Source organism: Athene cunicularia (assembly GCF_003259725.1).
Source record: "Athene cunicularia isolate RWA chromosome 1 unlocalized genomic scaffold, athCun1 chr1_part1, whole genome shotgun sequence".
NCBI classification, from domain to species: domain Eukaryota; kingdom Metazoa; phylum Chordata; class Aves; order Strigiformes; family Strigidae; genus Athene; species Athene cunicularia.
The window spans coordinates 62675942-62696305 of record NW_020799091.1 but is presented as its reverse complement, the minus strand read 5'-3'; the positions used below and the strand labels follow the sequence as shown (position 1 = coordinate 62696305).

Here is a 20364-nt window from a genome sequence, read left to right as displayed (position 1 = left end):
AGAAGCAACCAACAGCCACAGTCATTCTCACAGCCAGAGAGTTGAACCACTTGGCAATCACCCTTCCCATCGATCCTTCAACAACCCAGGTGCTGAAATTCGAGTCCCTGCAAAGACCCGTCAGCCCTCTTCTGCTTCTACCTGTCCTCCTACTCATGTCTCTGTGAGGCCCAGAACTGAAACACACAAGACAATGTGAGGACAAGATCTGCAAATAATGCCCCTCCCAGCCACTCTGTGTTAATCTATCTCTTCCATGCAGAAACAGTACTGTTTCACATCAACCAAAACCACCTTCTGCAATGGTGTTTCAAGGGTTTCTTCCTAAGGGAATGCTATCCTGACGTATTTGCACATTTTAGATCTCTGCTGCTCTAAAAAAAAGTTTGAAAATATTTATCAGAAGTCAGCCACAGGGACTGTGTGAGAGAGAAAGCAGCTTGCTGACTTTGAAATACATCCTAGTAAAAGGTTAGCATGAGGAAATGTAAGATCTGAGCCACAAGTATGTAGTGTTCAATCACACACCAAGCAAGAGACCTAGCTCAACTGTTGAGAAACATCTTTGTGTAGAATTCACCACACACTGCTTAAGTTCAACCTGCCCTTAAAACACAAAGAAAACAACCTAATTCCACCTAAAACAAAAATACATTCAATTTTAATTTTGAACGGAATTAATTTTTATTTTTAACCTAAGGTTTCCAGATATAAAGAAATCCCCTTACAAGACAGTTTCTGATCAGTAAGCACTAATCTCTTCCCAGACCTCAAATTATACCTAAACTATGCTGACAGATCAGAGTAATTGAATAACCAGCAAAATGCAGTTCACATTAAGTCCAGGAGTTCACACAGTTCTCAGAATTTTTCTTAAAGAAGGATGAAGAATATTTACTTCTGCTTGTTACTCCAGTGCTTTCTCACACAATACTTTTACAAAGGAGATCTGGAGAACCAGTTACCTGAACAATGCTATATAAATCCTAAAAATGGCATCTTCTAGTATAACATACAGTTTCTACTCAGGAGACTTCTTTTAATGTCAAAACAAAAAGAGATACTAGAATTACATAAGTGAGTAAAAAGGAGCATTCATCTTTATACTTCTAGGTTCCTCAGTCTTCAGTTTTGAAAAGTATATCACCATAATAAATGCTTGTATTTTAAGGGAAAAAAAAAAAAAACAAACCACAACACCTTACAGGATATTTGTTATGATGAAAGAATGGAGCTGAGAGAGGTATGACAGAAACTGATATAATTGGCAAATACCACTGCTTAGGTTTGGGCTCTTGACATTAACAGTTCCTAGTATTAAAAGAGATTTTTTGTATATATTCTTGTAAAAATGAGCCTAGCAAAGAAGCCCTGAAATGCATTGCCACCTATGCGAACCTTTGAAATAGTCTATTCTTTCAGTATTTTCTGGATACAGGACAAATACTTGGAGTTAACGAAGAATTTCTATTATGCTTTTTTCCTGTCAGCCTTTGCACTAGAACAAAAGGTTGGACCAGTTGATATTTTGAGGTCCCTTCCAATCTGTGCTAGTCTGTGATTCCATGAAATGGTCATTTAACTGATTTCTTTTGCTTTATGGATATTGATTTGGAAATTGTTGCCACCTGCAAGTCTTCTTTCAGGTGAACATGAGAATTTGGTGCTCATTTGGTCCTCACTGGAGTAGCAACTGTATTCCCCTACCCACCTATTCTGTAAAGGGGCAGTGTTCAATCTAGGTGTATTCTTCAGATTATGCTATCAATTAAGTCCATTATAATCTTTTACATTTGCTTTTCATGATAGCAAGTGGCCCAACAGAAAATGAACAAAGACCAGGTGCCAGGGAGGTTCTTATTAACCATAGATAACAGATATGTGAGCCAGGCACATTATTTCAATCTCTTGCATGTTTTCCATCAAGAGTCAGATGCTTTTATTATACTGATAATACACCTTACTCCTATATCTCATGGTCATATTGTGAAGCTGGAGCCCTGTGTTGGTTTAAGCCCTGCCAGGACCGGAGACCATGTTGCCATTGTCCTTCCCCCACCCTCAGACACAAGTAGGGCACAAACCCCGGGTTAAAATAACAAGAAATTTAATACAACAGTGTGATAAACAATCAACAACAACAGTAGCAATAATAACAACAATAAACAGTAATATAACAATAATATAAGTAATAAACAAAAGATATACAGAGAAATACCGCCATGGACACAGCCAGTCCGCCAAAGCCACAAAGGAAAAGCCTCCCGCGCTGCCATACCAGACCTGACATCAGCATGGTATGAATAACCCGGCTGGAGATCCCTTCCCCCTGCTGGGGAAACTTAACCCTATCCTAGCTGAACCAGGACAAGCCCCCAAAAATATCAGTGAAAAAAATTCATCATAATCTCTGCTCTTCATTCAGGAAGAGCATAAGATCTTATATAGATCTGAACCAAACCAGAGAAAGTGAGGTTTGAGCAGAAGCTGGTCCATGCAGCCTTATTGGGAGAATGATGTAGCAACTGCTGTAGATGGAGCACTGATTGATTCTACACAGGGTACAAAAGGAACATTACTACATACTGTATTTTCCTATCTACCTTCATTGTCCCTTGTAGCTCACCACATTTACACATACCACAGAGTCATTTTGCAAGTAAACCTAGAGTAACTGTACTATTATTGAGAGACTCAAAGAAGTCATAAGCCAGTTTCTTTCCACAGACCCAGAAGTATAGCAGCTTCTTGGTCATTTAGATCCATAGCAATAACTCGAGACAAAAAGGCACAGTCAGGGCTATGATATTCCATACAACATGGATAAATGGAAGCATGCACTGAATGCATTTTTGCCTAACAGAAGTTTTTAAGTCATGTCTAGCTTAAAATTATACAGAATCTTTAGAAGTAGCATACAATGTTCATGTTCTTCTCATGTGACTCTTTCTTTATAATGTAATATTGAGACTTTACCCTATTCAATGGTATGTGGGTAAAAACAACGAAAGGAAGAAATCTGGCAGCTTCAGAAGGATAAGTCCCTATCAATGCATATAGATTCTCAGGTAACATCATAAGAAATTAGATTTTATTTTCTAAAAGCAACCCACTGCAAAACAGTCACTTAATATCCCATTTTATAAAAATTAAAACTACTTAGCTATAAGAATTAAAAGCCACAACAGAAATAGGTACTACAGGAATCATCAGCCAGCAGTTCTTTTAATTCAGGAAATACTAGATGTACGTGAAGTTTTCACATGCCAGCTGCCAACACACAAACTCCTTCAGGAAACAGTCAAGTAGTGACAAACCTGTGATAGAGAGTCAAAAAGACACCCACAAGAACCCTTAGCAGCAAGGGGAAAACTACTCACTCTCAACATTTGTCCTAACACTATGGTACAGAGTGGGAGGAGCTAGTTTCTGCTTCTGGTCATTACTGGCCATTACCGTCATCCTGTGTAGAGAACAGCAAGCAGCAAGCTGCTAGCAGATAAGGCAAGAGCACTTTTCTTTGAGCTACTGTTCTTTGTAGGGCTTTTGGAACAAAAAGGCAAGAAAAAGGGTAGAACAGGTCCTTCTCAATTTGCACTGGAACAACCCCAAGTGTGAAATGAGATCGGAAAAAAAATGTAGGGAGAAATGGGAGCATATACACATGCAAAGCAAGAATAGTTCTCCAGATTATGGATCTGGGTCAAGGTATCAAAAGCAGAATATTAGGACCCACTGAGCAAAGCAATGTGTGGAGAATGAGAACAGGAAAGTCTGGTACAAGGAGAGATTAAAGATGTCACAGAAGAGAGTGAACAGAAGAGCACACACTTCCCCTGCCCTAAACTGAGGAATCTCACCATATCGTTGCTGTCAGCAGCACCCATAAAACCTTCCTGCAATCCCCACAGCCTGACCTGGTTCCTTTAGAGAGCTACAGTCTGCTACTATTTTATAACACTTGTTTCATTCAATGGAAGATGTTTGGATAGCAGATGTAATTGTTCCTGCGGATGATCTCTTACTGATGGCAATTTAGTGTCACACTGTATACTTCTGAAGGCCTTTTTAGGGTGGTTGGTTTGGGGTTTGAATTCCAGAAACACCCCCCTCTCGGACATACATATATAGAATTAAAGTATGTGAACAGCTATAAAATTGCACATGTTATACTATGGGGGTGTTGAAGTTGCCTGCAGTACCTTTGTAAGGCCTCTTTGCATGTGAGCACTATGATCCTTCCTTCCATCATCATGATCTAAGTACCAGTACTGTAGGACGCAGGCATATGTTGTACATACTCCATTCTACTCCATCTTGCATTTCCATGTATATCATCCTGAAATCTTCGCCATATCACACTCTCATATCAGCCCACTACTTCTGAGACTGCCTGCTTCCCTACTACAAGTTCAAAGCATACGTTTCATCTAACAGAAGTGTCTAAGCAGCTAATCCACCATCTCTCTGATCATCTTATTTAAGACATTGAGAAATTTAATAAAGTCAAACAGAGCTTTCTAAAAGAAGAACAACAGATCAGGAGTAGGCATGGTTTTAACACAATTATTTTATCCAAACTGGAGGCTGTATGCTTGTGCATATGGAGGCAAGGCCTATTCCTCCTATGGTCTAGGAATCAGATGTTGAGAAGTACATAGAGTATTTTTGCATCTTCCTTGATGTTTTTCCAGCTCTTTTATTGAGGCCTTCATAACATTGCCTGTTATGAACATTAGACTTAGCAGGTCTTTAAGATCTGTTCCTCTCTGAATAAAGACAGATCCTGAGGAATGATGAGCGGTCTTCTCTGCCCACCCAAACTGTCAGGAATAAATGAAACAAAATCTGTTTCCAGACATAAGACCAATGCATTCTGCTAATGACAAAGCAAGAAGCAACAGCTACAGATGCCTGAGAGAATGGATGTTTCAGTACATTAAAAGGTCCAGTTTTAAACATGAGAACCCCTGCATAGCTAAAGGTCTCTTCACTCCCCCTCCACACCCTTTCCATACAGCCAAGTTTGGCACGTTCCACACTGGGGGTTTCTCTCTGCCATCCATTCTATAACACTCCACACCTGGGCTGCCCCTTAATTGATAATGTAATTATCAGCATAGTCATATTACTTCACACTAAGCATTTTCAACCATTTATCACAATGTTGATCTTTATTTTAAATATAAATCAGGCAATCATTTATGTCTTTTATGTTCTTTGTATTTATTCAAGAATATTTAACTGTAGACAAAAGGTGACTTATTCATTATTCATCCTGAACAAGGCAAGTATGGCAATTTGAAAAGCCTGACATTTGAGCTTTTTGCCAACACTAGCAAAATTATATCCTTCCCATTGTAAATCAATGAAGTAGAATCATTGTGCACAAAAGAATTAAATTGCCTTGTCACTTTAATAAGGCCACCTTATATACAACCTTCAGCCAATGCCATTGTGCAGAAAAAGGGTGCATCCTTTGCCTCAGCTGCCTCAGATCTCAGTAGGCTTTCCAATTAAATGAACATCCTCTTAGTCTTTCACTCCACTCCACTCTTTCTCTTTTTTGAGAGGCAATGTCAGAATGTCATAGGCATAACTTGCTATCAGTGGCATGCACACATCAATGCGAATTAACTTCCTCCAACTCCTGCTTCTTTTGGCAGCCTTTTTAACTTGTTTGTCATTTCCAAAATGATGGAACTCCAAGAAAGGGGATTTTTTTTTTTTTTAATTGTTTACTGGGCTTGGATAAAAGCTGCAAATAGCTATCTGCAAAACAAGAAAACTATACAAATGTGAGAATCCTTTGCCGGCAATGTAGATAATGTAAAATGGCAAAGAAACAACGCGTCCAATCAAGCAGAACACAAGTGGTGTATGCCAGAAAGAGAACAACTTTGTGTGTTCTCACTTCACAGGCTAGGACCCTATTATTACAATCAGACCTGATTTTTCCCATCTAATACCCCTTGGATGCATTTTACCCTGAGAGTAGAAACCTTTAACCAGCCATTTCCAGCCTTTTAAATGACTGTCCAGGACAGCTATTTCATAATTCAACAACAGACGGCTGTCTGTAATAGTCATATGCCTGCCCCTTCCTTTCAATCTTAGCATGCAGAGGTTGAAAAAGTAACTTCAGCCTGTTTTTTTCTCAGAATCAGAGAAATGAAAACAATGAAACAAAGCTGTGCACTCCAGCAGCCAAAACACAGCAGCGTGAGCAAATCTTGATATTTCAAAACATATTCAGAAGTCTGCGGCTTTACAATTGTTTTGGAGTCTCAATATTTTGTCCTGTTTTGATAGTTAACTGAAAGGTGCATGGTAAAGAAAAAACCCATGTAAGTATAGAAACAGCAACAATATTCTTGATGTTGTTAACATTTTGAGTTTAGTCAGAAAATGTTAATAACAAATGACCTTTTTCTGAAGGGTATTTTAAGGAGACCAAGCAATTTTCTGTAATGTGGTTACCATAGTGATTGGCCCTCTAAAAAGACCAGGAAAAAAAAAAAGATGTACATCTGTAATCAACCAGCTACTGCAACAACAAATGGTTTGATAAAGCAACACTTTGAGTTTAATTCCAAGCCGGAAAGATACTGGCTTTTGAAGTTAAGTATAAAAGAAACTATTTATGGGTGGAAAATAGGTCCTCTAGTAACTATTACAGAACATTTGTGATGACTCAGAAGGGATTTTCCTTGAAAAATACATTAGTGCACAATAGATCAATTTTTTTCTTAGAAACTACTACATCATCTGTACTATACTGAATCATTCAGAAAAAGAGCTTAACAAGCACCTGGGGATGGCAAATAGGAACCTCTGACTCCCCCACTCCCTGTCTCTTGCCTTTCCTGGAGCATACCTGGAGAAAAAGCAGTTAAAAGAAGTGCTACGGTTTCTAACATTTCTGGAACTAGACTTACCAACTAACACAGCAAATGTTTCAGCCTACCTGTCCAGGTAAGGTTGGTGTATTTAAGGTATTTAATGACAGGAACTTCAAATCACCAATTACAGAACATATAATTAGACATTTAAACCCCAAATTAGAATCTTAAAACTTCAACCACCTTCCTAATTCTCTTCACTGCTGCTTGCTCTGGACAAAGACCATGGACATGCTCTTTTCCATGCTAAAGTTCCCTGGAAGCCTAATGTGACAAGCCTGCCCTTACTCAGACAAGTCTTTGCCATGGCAAGGTGCTTCAGCCTGAAGCCATGCAATGCCCAGGAACCAGATATCCCTTCCTTCATAACCTTCAAGCTTGGGAAATGTCTAAAAAACCCCAGCACAGCAGTACCAAATATTAGGTGACTATTTACTTTACATTAAAGCATCTTTAAACAAATTGTAAAAGCAGATGAATGACCCTCTTCTAATTGCTGACAATACAGCACAGAATAATAAACACAGAATAGCAGCTCACCATCATGGACAGGGGTTAGGCTAGTTCTCAGCTGGGACATTCCAGAGCAAGAAGATAGGGCCAAGGCTCAGCTCGAGAAATTAATTCAACTTTTTCCTATGTTCAGTTGTAGGAATTTCTTGGGGTACTCTTTGGTATGGGTTTCCTCCTGACACACTATTATCCCAGAGGCAAGGTTCTTCTCACTTGGTCTGTAAAACCTGGAAGTGCCATGTCCAAATCTCTGTTGGCCACCTCCAGCTTCCTTTATAACTAAGGGAGACAGGCATGTACACAGCACAATTTACCTGACTAAAATTAGTCTGAGATACGATCAGGTTACAAAGCTTCCCTGTGCACCTGCAAAGGAGCACAGAGAGACAATGGCAGTTGAAGGCACCCAAATAATACCTTGCTTGACTACATCTCCCCCCATCCCAGGGTGGGACATAAGCCCATCAAAGACCCGCCTCCACAAACCCAGAGGAGCAGGGTCACAATGGTGAGCAGGGAGAATTTAAGGGGACTACTGCCTAGGGGTGGAACACATTATGGGATGAAGGGGAAGAGTATTTTAGAATTTCCCAGGGCTTACTATGGGATGCTTAGGGTAGGAACCAAAGGCAGGAGAAGGGAGAAGGTGAGACGATGGGTGGTGGCTGCTGGGGGACCAGAGGAGTCCCAGCCAGCTTGGGGTGGGTGTAGGAGATGAGTAAGATGATCTGTGCCAGCAACTACAGAGGGGCTGTGACCTCAGGGGCTCATACATCCAGATGCCAGCAACTGGGGAGACTGGGATCCAAGGACCAGCTATGGGGCAGACTGAGGATCTGAACCCAGCTGCCACAGGGATCCACCTTGTATGTGAGTCTACATAAACTCTCAGTAGTGATCCCCTTATTCTGCTCAGCTAGAGAGGGGAGTAGGGTGAGGCCATTGGTGCTGCCTCTGTTCATGAGAGTACTCTCTGTGTCTTTCTGGGTTGACTTGTGTGGCCAGCTATATATATATATATATATATATATATATATGTGGTGGGTACATGCACTCTGTGTGCATGTTTCTGCTGGGAGTGCACACCAAGCCTTCCTACTGGTTGGACCTGGGGGCATGGAGGTGTTGCAGCCTCACCTCTCTCAGGGTGCTGGATCTGGCCCTATTCCTCTGACATAACCCATCCTAGTTTCCCAGAAGAAAAATTCTGCTTTCTATGTTGGGGACCACACACCTGCAAGTTAGAGCTGGGTCTTGTGGTATCTCACCTGTCAGCTTGTGGCAGCAACTTTATCAATTTGGATTGATGAACATCTCAACTGCTTCAGCCCTGCTCCCCAGAAGTGGAAATGCTCATAAACTCAGGGCAAACAAGTTTGATGACTAGATGTGAGCCAGCCCACTTTGGAAGAAGCACAGCTATGTTAACTTTTTGCTGCATCAAAATGGATAATCTCTATATCATGAGAACTTACTAACCTACACAGAGTCACAAATGCAACTTTTCTGCTTCCGTGTACCAGCAAGTCTGCATGGCATGGCATTACAAGGTGTCATATAGCCTTACTAATTCCAGTTTTCACTCTCTCTGTCCCACAATGGCCCTCAACTGCTTAAATTATATTTAAGCAGGGGCACGCAGTCAAGTAGATCAGAAATGGAGCCCCAGTACATTGCACTTTTTCTGGATGATCAGCACAAATAGGTGCCTGTCTGAAGGGCCTGTACAGTAACACATGCAGCAAGGGCAACAGAAAGGATGAGATAGAGGTCCACATGGGGCTACAATCTCATTGGGATCACAGCAGGACCACTATGAAAAGGAAGCATGTAAGCAGCATACAACACTAGCTTCACATGGTCTGTGAAGATTTTGTTTCAGCATGTAAACTTTTAGTACAGCAAGAAGTCTAAGGGCTACAAGTTTCAGAGAAGCTTACACTGATTTAAAATATTAGGCACTGGTATTTCTTTTTGAATATTCCACTTTTTTAAAGCCACTTTAAGAAACCAATCATTCATGTCCTAACCAACATTGACACTTTGCAAAGCATTGCCATTAAAAAACTACAGCATGGAATCAAAAAAACAGTAGGTGCTGAAGGGTACCCCTGGAGACTGTTGAGTCTAATCTGCTCAGAGCAGGGTCGGCTACAGGAGGTTGCTCAGGGCTGTGTTCGGTTGGGTTTTGAATGTCTCCAAGGATGGATACTTCACAACCTCTCTTGGCAACCTGTGCCAAGTGCTCAGTCACCCTTGCAGTAAAATCTTTTCTTATATTTAAAAGGAGTGTGTTTCATTTTGTGCCTATTTCCTCTTGTCCTGTCACTGGGCATCACTCTGCCTCCTTTGTACCCTCCTTTCAGGTGTTTACACACATGAATGAGATGCTTGTGAGCCTTCTCTTCTTCAGAATGAACAGTCCCAGGTCTCTCAGTCTGTTCTTGTGCGGGTGGTCCAGTTCTTTAATTGTCTTTGTGGCCCTCCTCTGAACTCTCTCCAGTAGCTCCATATCTTTCTTGTACTGGAAGCCTAGAACTGGACACAGTACTACAGGCGGAGCCTCACCACTGCTGAGTAGAGGGGAAGGATCACCTCTCTCCACCTGTTGGCAACACTCCTCCTAATGCAACCTAAGATACCATTCACATTCTTTGAGGCAAGGGCACATTGCTGGCTCGAAGCCCTAGGTCCTTTGCTGCAGCCAGCATGTACTGTGGTGCCTGGCGTTGTTCCTCCGCGGGTGCAGAACTTTGCACTTCTCCTTGTTGAACTTCATGAGGCTTTTGCCAGCCCATTTCCCCAGCCTGGTGAGGGTCCTCTGGCCTATCAGCCACTCCTCCCAGACTTGTGTCATCTGCAAATTTGCTGAGGGAAAATGTGAAAATCCGTCACATCATCCAGATCATTAAGGAAGATGTTAAACAGGATCAGACCAAATACTGATTTCTGGGATACACTATTGGTCACTGGACTCCAACTAGAGTTCATACCACTGACCACCACCCTCTGGGCCCAGCCATTCAGTCAGTTGTGAATCCACCTCTATCTGTTCATTCAGCCCATAATTCAACTGCATTTCTATGAAGATCCTATGGAAGACAGTATCAAAAGCCTTACTGAAGTCTAGATAGACAACATCTGCTCTCCATTCATCTGCCAAGCCAGCCATTTCATCATACAAGGTTATCAGGTTGGTGAATCCATGCTGATTACTCCAAATCACTTTCTTATCCTTCAAACACCTGTAAATGGTTTCCAGGATCCTTCCATCACCTTCTCAGAGGTCAAGGTGTGGCTGACCAGCCTATAGTTCCCTGGGTCCTCCTTCTTGAAGATAGGAGTGACATTTGCTTTCCTCCAGTCCTCAGACACCTCTCCAGTCACCATTATCTTTCAAAGATAACTGCGTGGCCTCACAATGACATCTGCCAGCTCTCTCAGCACTCATGGGTGCATCTCATCAGGCCCCATGGACTTACTATGTCCTGTTTGCTTAAGTATTCTCTAACCTGATCTTCTTCTACCAAATGTTGTCTTTCCTGCTCCAGACTTTCCCACTGGTCTCTGCGTCCCCAGATTTCTGAAGGAGAATCTTACTATTAAAAACACAGGTGAAGTATGAATTCAGTACCAGTGGGATAGACTGTTCTTGAGCTAGGAAGAGGCAAACCTTCAACATCTACCAACTCTTTTGAACCCCTTCTATCTCTGGGGCCATCTCCCATGGGATTATTCCAAGCAGATCCCTGACGAGGTCGAATTCTGATTTCCTGAAGTATGGACTGCTTGTCCAGCTTTTTGACCTGCTCCCTCTTCTAAAGATCACGAAGTCCACTTCTTCCAGTTTCCTGACAAAGCTTCATCTTCTACTTCTTCCTGATCAGGCAGTGTATAGCAGTTACCCACTGCAACATCACCCATGCTGGTCTGCCCACTAACCTTGGCCCTATAAGCTCTAAGCTGGTTCATCATCCTTTTCCAGGCAGAGCTCAATGCAGTCACACTGTTCTCTCTCATAAATGGTAACACCCTCTCCTTGTCTTTCTAGCCTGTACCCTCTAAAGAACCTCCAGGCACATGAGCTATCCCACCACATCTCTGTGATCCCCACATGATCACAGCCCTGAAAGTGCATGCAGACCTCTAAACCCCTGTTGTTTGTTCTTGTGCTGCATGCATGAGGCTGAAGGCACTTCAGAGAAGCACCCAAGTGTGCTGATGGCCAGGAAGAGAAAAGAGCTTTCCCCACCATGCTGTCCTCTAGGCACTTCCTTATTCATGTGTATACACTTAGGATGAGGCCTTTTCAGTCCTGTTTTGTTGTTTACAAGGTCTCTCTTGCCCACATCGCCCGCATCCTTTGCTTGCCAACCCAGTCCACCACTTCCTCACTTGAATGTGGTCATCACCTCCCACTCCTGTCATTCCTAGTTTAAAGGTCTTCATACCAGGTTAGGTAGCCTGCTGGCTGATTCCACCCTTACCATCTTGGAGTGGTCTGCTTAGGTTTATTCATCTAGATTCATCCAGATGTGATGGGACTCTACAGATAAGCATTCTGGGCAGACAGATACTGGTCGATATTCAGTTCAGGAACATAAGAAATTGAAAAACCCCCTCTGATTTTTAGTGATAATAAATACTTGTGACTTTGGAGATATTAACAAGAGTCTCTCTGTTGATATATCATTATATCTTTAAGGAACATGAGTTTTCTAAATAAATAAAACAAAGAAACCCTGAAATTCACCAAGCAGGCAAGCAGTGTGATTGACATCGCTGTTAGCTCATGAATACAAGTCAGTGTTTTAACAGCAATCACATTATTTTCTTTTTCAGCTATCATTTAACTGACTTTAAAAACAACAATTTATTTGGATAAATGTTCAAAGTCTCTCTATATTATTTAATCAGGCATTAATGACCACTTTATAATGAGAGTATAACATGCTGCCAATGTTGCCTTATTAGTTTGACTTTGATCGGATACTGCTCTAAGTTTGTCTGGATAATTTGATTATTTCAATGTCAAAATATATTTGGTGAAAGCGTATCATTAGAATGATTGTTAAGGTCTGCTACTATGAAATGAATATCGATTATGGATTTATAATCAACCACAAAATAAGTCCCAGTAATTTTTTTTCAATTCCCACAGGAATATTTTTTAACCAAAATACCACATTTTTCATTTTCCATGGGACCTCTTCACACATAGACATAGCAAGCAACACTTTATAGGCATCTTTGGGCAGAAACTAAAATGAAGAAGACTTTCAAAAGTAAAACTTTTGTCAGGAAGGACAAAGTTGAAATCAGTCAATGCAGGTGAAGTAACTTCTTTAGACTCCTACTGGAAGGCCAAGAAACCCTTTCTAGAAATACTTGAATTTACATTTACGACATCTTACTTTGCACCCATACTGTAATGGCCCTATCCAACCCTCAATTCTCCCAGTCACTGTACAAGCGTTAGTAGCTTGCGACAGCCAAACAGAGTTTAGTTTTAGGTCAGTATCAACCACCACCTGTTGTTCCACCTTCACAGTTTCTACATCACTACTCCAGGCCATCTGGAATCAGACAGCACAGTGCTGAGGTCAGGCTCACACAGCCAGCACTTCAGAATACATTAGTTTCTATTAGCATTGCTCTATCGGCCACCTCAGAGGAAACAGTTTGGGGGAGATTCAATTCCAGACCAAAACCAGGTAAATTCAGGTGTCTGTGTGTGCTGTGCTGCTAAGATCCTATTGCAGCCAAGATCTAGGCAATACAGTCCTATTTACCCTAAGGCAGCAGCCAAAGTATGTGTAACTTGTTGCGGCCCGAAGTGGAGCATAGGCAGCATCAAACTGACCAAATGTGGATGTCTACTTGTAGCAGAATAGCAGAAGCAACGGTCCCAAGTCACCTGCAAATGCAGCGGGCTGCAACCCAGCAAGACTGGCTAAATTGGTACATGTGTAACTTGTGACTTCACAGCAACACGGTTAGGGATGTGTCTGGGAGGTCTTTGTTAAGGGATACAAAGAATTTGAGTAAGCTGTTCACCCACAGAAACACAGTGCCATTTGAGATGTCTGAGGCATCTGCACAGAGTAGGCAGATAGGATGTGACCTGCGGAAGACTCATTTCCTTCTGCCCAACTCTGAACTAGAGCTCAGCAAGGATGTGGAGGCAACTGAGTTAAGCCTTGTGTTGGTTATGCCTCAGTGACTAGACTGGGATCTTAGATAATAAGCTAATGTGAAGAAACCTGTTTGAACATGGAGCAAGCCCTGCCTTTGCACTCAGCAGGTGCAGCTTGCAGGAAGCCAGGATGCCACAAGAGCAAGGAAGAGACAGGTGACAGACTAAGGTGGAAGATGAGAGGATAGAGAAATTCCAGCTTTCTAAAGCAAGAAAAAAAAAGTCATGATGCAGAGTTTTTGTATTGTTTGACATGTGGTAAGGCCAGAATTTTAGGAAGCAAAGCTTAAAGCTTTCCTCCAGAAATATCATTTCAACTTGTGCATGGCATAGAAATACTTGACATCCTAGATGAGAGGAGGGTAGATCCCTTCGGACCACAGACAGGGATTTCTGAACCTCACTTATGAAATTTTTTCTCCTTAATGTCAGCACAAATATTTATAAAGATCAGAAGAAAAAGAGCATCCTAGGCCAGACTGCAAAGGCACTAAAAGAAGAATAGGAACATCAGGGAGACAGAGTGAGGTCAATTCCAACAGTAGATTTACAGACAAGGGACTGGTTTAAGGAGGGAAGTCTGGGGTCACAGATAATAAAAGTTATCATTGTTGGCTGTAAATATGATGTGCAAGCAAGGACAGTACCGAAGTCTCAGAAACAGCACAATTTACTTTTCTAGGAGGAGTTTGGTCTTTGAAGTAGGCTTTTTCTCTCTTTAACAGCCTTGTCAGTGATGAAGAGGCATCCCACATGAAAAGTGATTTACAAAGCAGAAATGTGAAGTCAGTTTCTGAAGTGGTTCATAGAATGAAAAAAAAAAAAAAATACACAGGAGAAAGGTATACCTTGAACTGCTTATATTTAAAGGGTATAATGTGTACAATAAATAGTGATCCCTTCAATAGAAATATTGAAAATGAGAGCATGAACAAAAAGGAAGATAACAACAGCCCTGTTATGACATCAGTTTACAAAGTTTTAATTTAGCCTGTGTCTGTCAAGTAAGGACATTGCCTCCAATGGCCACCAAAAAAAGGGAAGAAGTTGAGAGCTGTTTTTTTTTTTTTTACTAAGGTTAGTATCATTAATTGTTACAGCAGATCTTTAGCCTTATTGGAAAAAGGGACAACCTGTGAATTCCTGAAAGAAGTTGGGAGCTTTTTTTTCTCATTTATTTTGAAAAAGGAAAATAAGGAGGGAGGAAGAACCTTCAAGAGACAAGAAGAAAGAATGCCAACACAGGAGGTAGCATGGGAGAAGGCACTGAAAAATTCACTGTTCCCCAGAACTCCATCTGAGTGTCAAGAAATTCCACTTCATAATAAGAGTTTCTAGCCAGCATTCAAAAAGTGAACTCAGAGGGGCAGGAAAGGGGACTGAAGTGCAACTCAGCCCTCTTCCTGTGCTATTTTTCTTCTTACAAAGCCTTGAATATAACCAATATCAGAAGATCACCATCTTAATTAACATAAAAGAGACTAAGCAGGCTCGATGACAGATGTTCTCCCCAAAAAAAAGACACCATATCAAAACCATGCATCTGACCTGAAGTCATTAGAGATACCATCAAATGTGGATTGTCCCCTCTTGATATTTCATCAAGGTAGGATCTGTAGGGAAAGATAATACCTTTTATAAAACCATCTGATACATTTAGAAAAGAAAGGAAAGATCTTTTAGGCACATAAACCCCTCTTCAGGTCTGAAGAAGCAGCACACTTCTGGCTAAAGACAGAATGAACACACCACCTGTGAGTTTAAATTAAGTATGTTAATTACATAGTTAGAAGCAAGTTGGTACCAATGGAGCAGAGGGATGCTGTTAGCAAAACTGGAAGTCTAAGGCAAAGGGGGAAAAAAGAGGTAAATATTGCCTATGGAAGGCAGAGACCATAGCAGCAGTACAGCACAGCAAAAATTACAGTGCAGAGAAGCCAAGTATTGTTGCCAATATTTGGTTTAAGTTGTGTAAGAGGAAGAATATCTTCAGTCACTGTTGAGTCACAAGCAAACAGCAGAGCACCCAGCCTTTCCTCAGCCCCATAGCTCACACCCCCAAGCATTTTTAATGCCAGCATAAGTTGTTACAACCAAGTTCACAACTTCTTCCAAAATCTTTGCTGAAATAAATACCCATCTCACTCTGTATTTTCATAAATTACAAAAAAACCCAAACAAAACAAAACCAAAAAACAGATTCTCTGCATTTATGAGTTCTAAAGGTCCATAAAGAATACATGCATTATCACAGTTCCAAAATCACTAACACAATTCCCTCACAAATTCCAGAGAACTTAATTTAATAAGGTCTCTTTAAAGTGGTGACCAGTAATTTATAGAGAAATGTCTTTCATGAATGAATAAGGAAAACCAGAATATTTTTAGTAGATTTCATTGGTGTTAGAAATATTTTAGGAGCTATGCAGATGGCAGTCAGTGTGACAGTCAGAGAAGATTCAAAATACTGGTGTATGGTTTTGTGCTATATGGATATGCAGGATTTAACCACCAGTGGAATTCTTAATCTCTTTTTTGATTCTTCCTACACCACCTTCACCACCTTTAGTCCTTCTGCAAAAAAGATAGCATTGTTAGAGGACTAAGAGCCTCCTCACTAACCTTTGCTTCTGATACTTTAGTGTGTAAGGAGACCAAAGTGGGCTAGGATGGCTGTCTTCAGGCAAGACCTGGGCTGAAGACTAAGTGCACCCAACCCTCTACCAGCTACAAATAAAGGCCAAAGCTAGATAGAGAAATTGTCTCCACATCCACATGGGAGGAAATGGTAGGGCAGCAGCTATATCTTCGACCATGAAAGTCTGGCGTCAAGAGCCAGGAATACTGTGCCCACTTCCCGTGATCTTGCAAGGACATATTAGACTGCCCTTGCTCTACTTAACTTTGAAATCTAATTCATAGCTTATATAAACGTGAACAAGTTTAGCCTATCATAAATTGCACAAATAGCGGCAAGGCAAGTCACAGCATTGCTACATTACCAGGGAGCAAGAGGTAGGCACTGAGAAAGAGAAGTCTAGGGAGGATTCAGTTTGAGATCCAGTCACCTGAATCTAGGTGTTTACATGAGCTGACTGCCTAAACTCCTATTACAGCCAATGGAGAGATAGGGCTGGGTACAGTTGCTTAAACGTGGGGATCTGGTACCATTTGACAAGAGCTGGGGTTTCTGACTGGCCTCCAGCAGGGCAGAGATTTCCCATAGGTCCTATAAGACATCTGCATGAGGCTGACAGATGTCTTAATACCCTAGGGCATCAGATTTGGCAGGATATGCTTATATTTAGGTAACTGGATCAAGTTCCACTAAACAGCAGAGTAATGGGAGCCCAGAGCAAGGTTCATCTCATCCCGTAAAGCAGACATCAAACCACTGGATGGCTCTCTAGGCTCCACAAACTATATTGACTTGCTATCAAGAGAGCTTGGACACCTAGCACACACAAAGGTGTCTACGTTTAGATGTATTAATTGTAGCTGAATGGCACAGTCAGGGCAGGATCCAGCTGCCTAAGCAGATCAGGCCCATCCAAAAGGGTATAAACCATTTTTCTCAGACCTTCCCTTCAGTGGGATAAGTTATAATCAGTCTGTCATCCTTTTTCCATGCCTGGAAGGAGTTAGTCGCATCAAATCACTATCCAGGCTTACAGGGCAGGATACTCAAAATAGCTTTGTTGTGGCTCACCACATGGGTGATTCTCATACCCTACCTTCATTCTGTATTCCCTGGGCAGGCAGACCAGACATTTCTGGGGATAAAAAAAAAAAAAAAAAAAAAAAAAATGAAATCAAGTTACATATGGTATTAATTCAATTTTGCCAAAGTCAATAGAATTACATTTTCTTTATAGAGTAAAAGCACTCACCTGCTGTACATAAATACAATGAAGACAACCAGGACAAGCATTATCAAGCTGGCAAGCACTTTCAGTAGGCTGAAAAACAATTACACTTTGTCATCTACAATTCCTCAAAATTATTTCTTCCTCCTCCTTTAAATAATGATGGCAGCAGCCTTCAGATTACATGCAAGAGTGGCATAGACAGCACATCTTTAGTGACATGATTAGTATTAGCTATCACAGGAACACCATGTCTCTTCCAACATGTGCCACCTTTTCACAAGTTAGAGACATAGGGTACTTTAATTTTCATTAAATGAAGAGTCTGGTCTCCACGTTTGACTTGCAATAGGGGAATTATCTTAAGGAGAAAATTAAGAAGTGACCAATTGTCATGTCCTGCTCAGATGAGGGAGACAAGTGACTCAGATTCACAAATCCCCAATGGAGCAGACAGCAAGTCTCCAAGTCCAAATGTTTATTACTACCTACAATGTACTAATTGAACACACGATAATTGGCTAACTATATAGCAAGTTGTGGCAAGCAATACAATGTGCCTTCCATTTCTTAATGGGAAAGGGAAAAGAGGGAGATAGAAGGAATGGGGAAATACAGATCACCAGTCTGGGCTCCTGCACTGATCCTGCCAGCGAGGGTTCCAGGAGGCAGCCATCTTTTTCGCTTGCATCCATCTTCTTCACTTCACTGCTCTCTCCAGGGCCCCCCCCTATTCTTCTCCCCTTTGATTTATACCCACTTTCCTTGGGTCCATCCCCTAGGTCGATCCACATACCTACGTATCCCATGTATGGGGAGGGGTAAGGTGTTTCATGGGATGATGTAATTAGCATGATCATGTCAGCCTTCGTTAGCATATTGAGGGGTGTTAACTTTAACATGCATTTCGTGGATAATGAAATAAAGTTCATTCACCAGACAGATGGCCCTTGAAATTTGCCCAGGTGCACCAGAGCAGGGCTGTCCTGCCTCCACAGGACTCCCTCCTTTAGATGTATCTTGTGTTATTCGGGCAGCCTTATCAGCTTCGACCTCCACAGAATGCACCCTGGGACTCAGTTTTGTCTTGCGAGTGTTTGAGGCATTTCTTCAATCAGCCTCAACTTTTGCTTTCTCAGGCTGTTTTTCTTAGTTTCTTGCAGGCTTGGTTTCTCATCTCTCACACCAATTCCTTTGAGATTTACACAGAAACAAACATGCACAGAAATCATGCTTTCAGCTCTTACAAGATTTTTTATTTTTCCTGTGATCTGAAAGATAATTCTACCTTTGAAACCCTCCACAAAGTCATACTTATTAGCCTTGCTCATTGAGGAAAAAATCATGAAAAGTTTATGCTAAAAGGTAGGATGCCAAAAAAAAAAAACAAACAAAAAAAAACCACCAACTAAATGTGTAATTAGAAATAGTAACAGTATTATCTTAACTGCCATGACATTTTCAAAAAGTTTTTAAAAGGCTGGAGGTTGACTGCTGGAACACTGGCAAGTTCACAAAGGCACCTTAAAACATATTTCATTTACCACAAAGGAATTAAGTATCTGAATCTCTTTGTACTGGTGTTTAAATAAAATATGAAGCTTTTTGGTGTTCTACATCTACTTACACAGCCAAGGTAAAGGGTCATGGGATTCCCATCCCTGTTTTACAGACTTACTTGCATCAGCACAAGGAAGGCTTGAACCCTGTGTCCCTGCCAGCCAGCAAATTCTCCAGCTGCTGGGTTATCACACAGTAAGGGAGAAAAGGACCACTGCATCCTCTCTGCACAGACACCACACACACTTCTCTACAAACCCACCCTGAAACACTGTGATGTTTTATTGTGGGTTTATTTGAATCAAGCATTATAAAATGTCATGTATTTTTCCCTCTTTTGGCCAAGACTGTTCACCCAATTCAATCAGGATGTGAAACTCTTAGCAGTCTCAATGAAGCAGCACTTTTTGGCAAATAGATTTGTATGACAAACAATACCCTTTTGTCTGCACAATATTTCTTTCAGCAAAGCCTCATACTGAGTCTGAGTTAAAGGTGCCCTATGCCAGAAGAAGCAATACCACACACCATCTTCTCTGCACTCAGCATGAACCTGCTGCATCGACAGCGAGTAAATGAAAATAAGTGGGTAAATGTGGAGAAGTAAATTTTGCACAACATGAAATAGCCCAGTTCTAGAAAAGGATACTGAAGCACATGCATATGCATATGTGTGTGTTTCACAAAGGAAAAGGAATTGGGGGGGGGGGAATAGAATATGAAGTGCAGGTTGGGGCCAGGAAGTTTACAATGCTGTAATCAGAAGATGAAAACATGACTTTGCCATTTGCTTTGTCAGCTCTTCCTTGACTACCCTAAACTGTATGACAGAAACCTTTTTCTCCACTCTGGCATTAAAATCTGTCAAGCAAAGATGAGTTCCTCACTTTCATGGCTTTTCAGACTAAAGAGTTATAGGTCAGTAATTTTCCCCTTTTTTCAGTTTCATTTTATCCCATTACCCACTCCCACACAGATACTGTCTTCATTTTAGTATAATTTTTTTACAAATCCTTTCCTATCTATGGCATTACACCTTTTTTTTTTTTTTTTCTTCATTATTATTTGTCTATTTCTGCCCCTTTATTCCTAAAGGTCTTGTTCTCTTCTTTAACATGTCTCCTTCTTGTCCTGTGGCAATATGAGAGGAAGCTGAAACCAACCCTCTGAAACACAAGTAGAAGTCAATTTATGAACCTGAGCTTAAGTTTGGACAGAAATGAAACATTAGTCTGTCTTTAGCTGTCTCCAAATAGTCTGGTTTCTCAATGATTAACATACGTAGCCTGTCCTGCACATTTTTTATAATGAACTTTGAAACAAATTG

General features: G+C 41.1%; 1 long non-coding RNA gene across 1 annotated transcript; it reads right to left on the bottom strand.

The window, feature by feature from the left end:
• Positions 1 to 2376: 2376 nt before the first annotated feature.
• On the bottom strand, positions 2377 to 19367 carry LOC113481180. Its single transcript, XR_003398616.1, has 5 exons — positions 19156 to 19367; positions 17502 to 17570; positions 17346 to 17384; positions 15160 to 15224; positions 2377 to 2450 (listed from the first exon to the last, which is right to left on the bottom strand). It is a non-coding gene; the product is annotated as an uncharacterized LOC113481180 (long non-coding RNA).
• Positions 19368 to 20364: the final 997 nt, after the last annotated feature.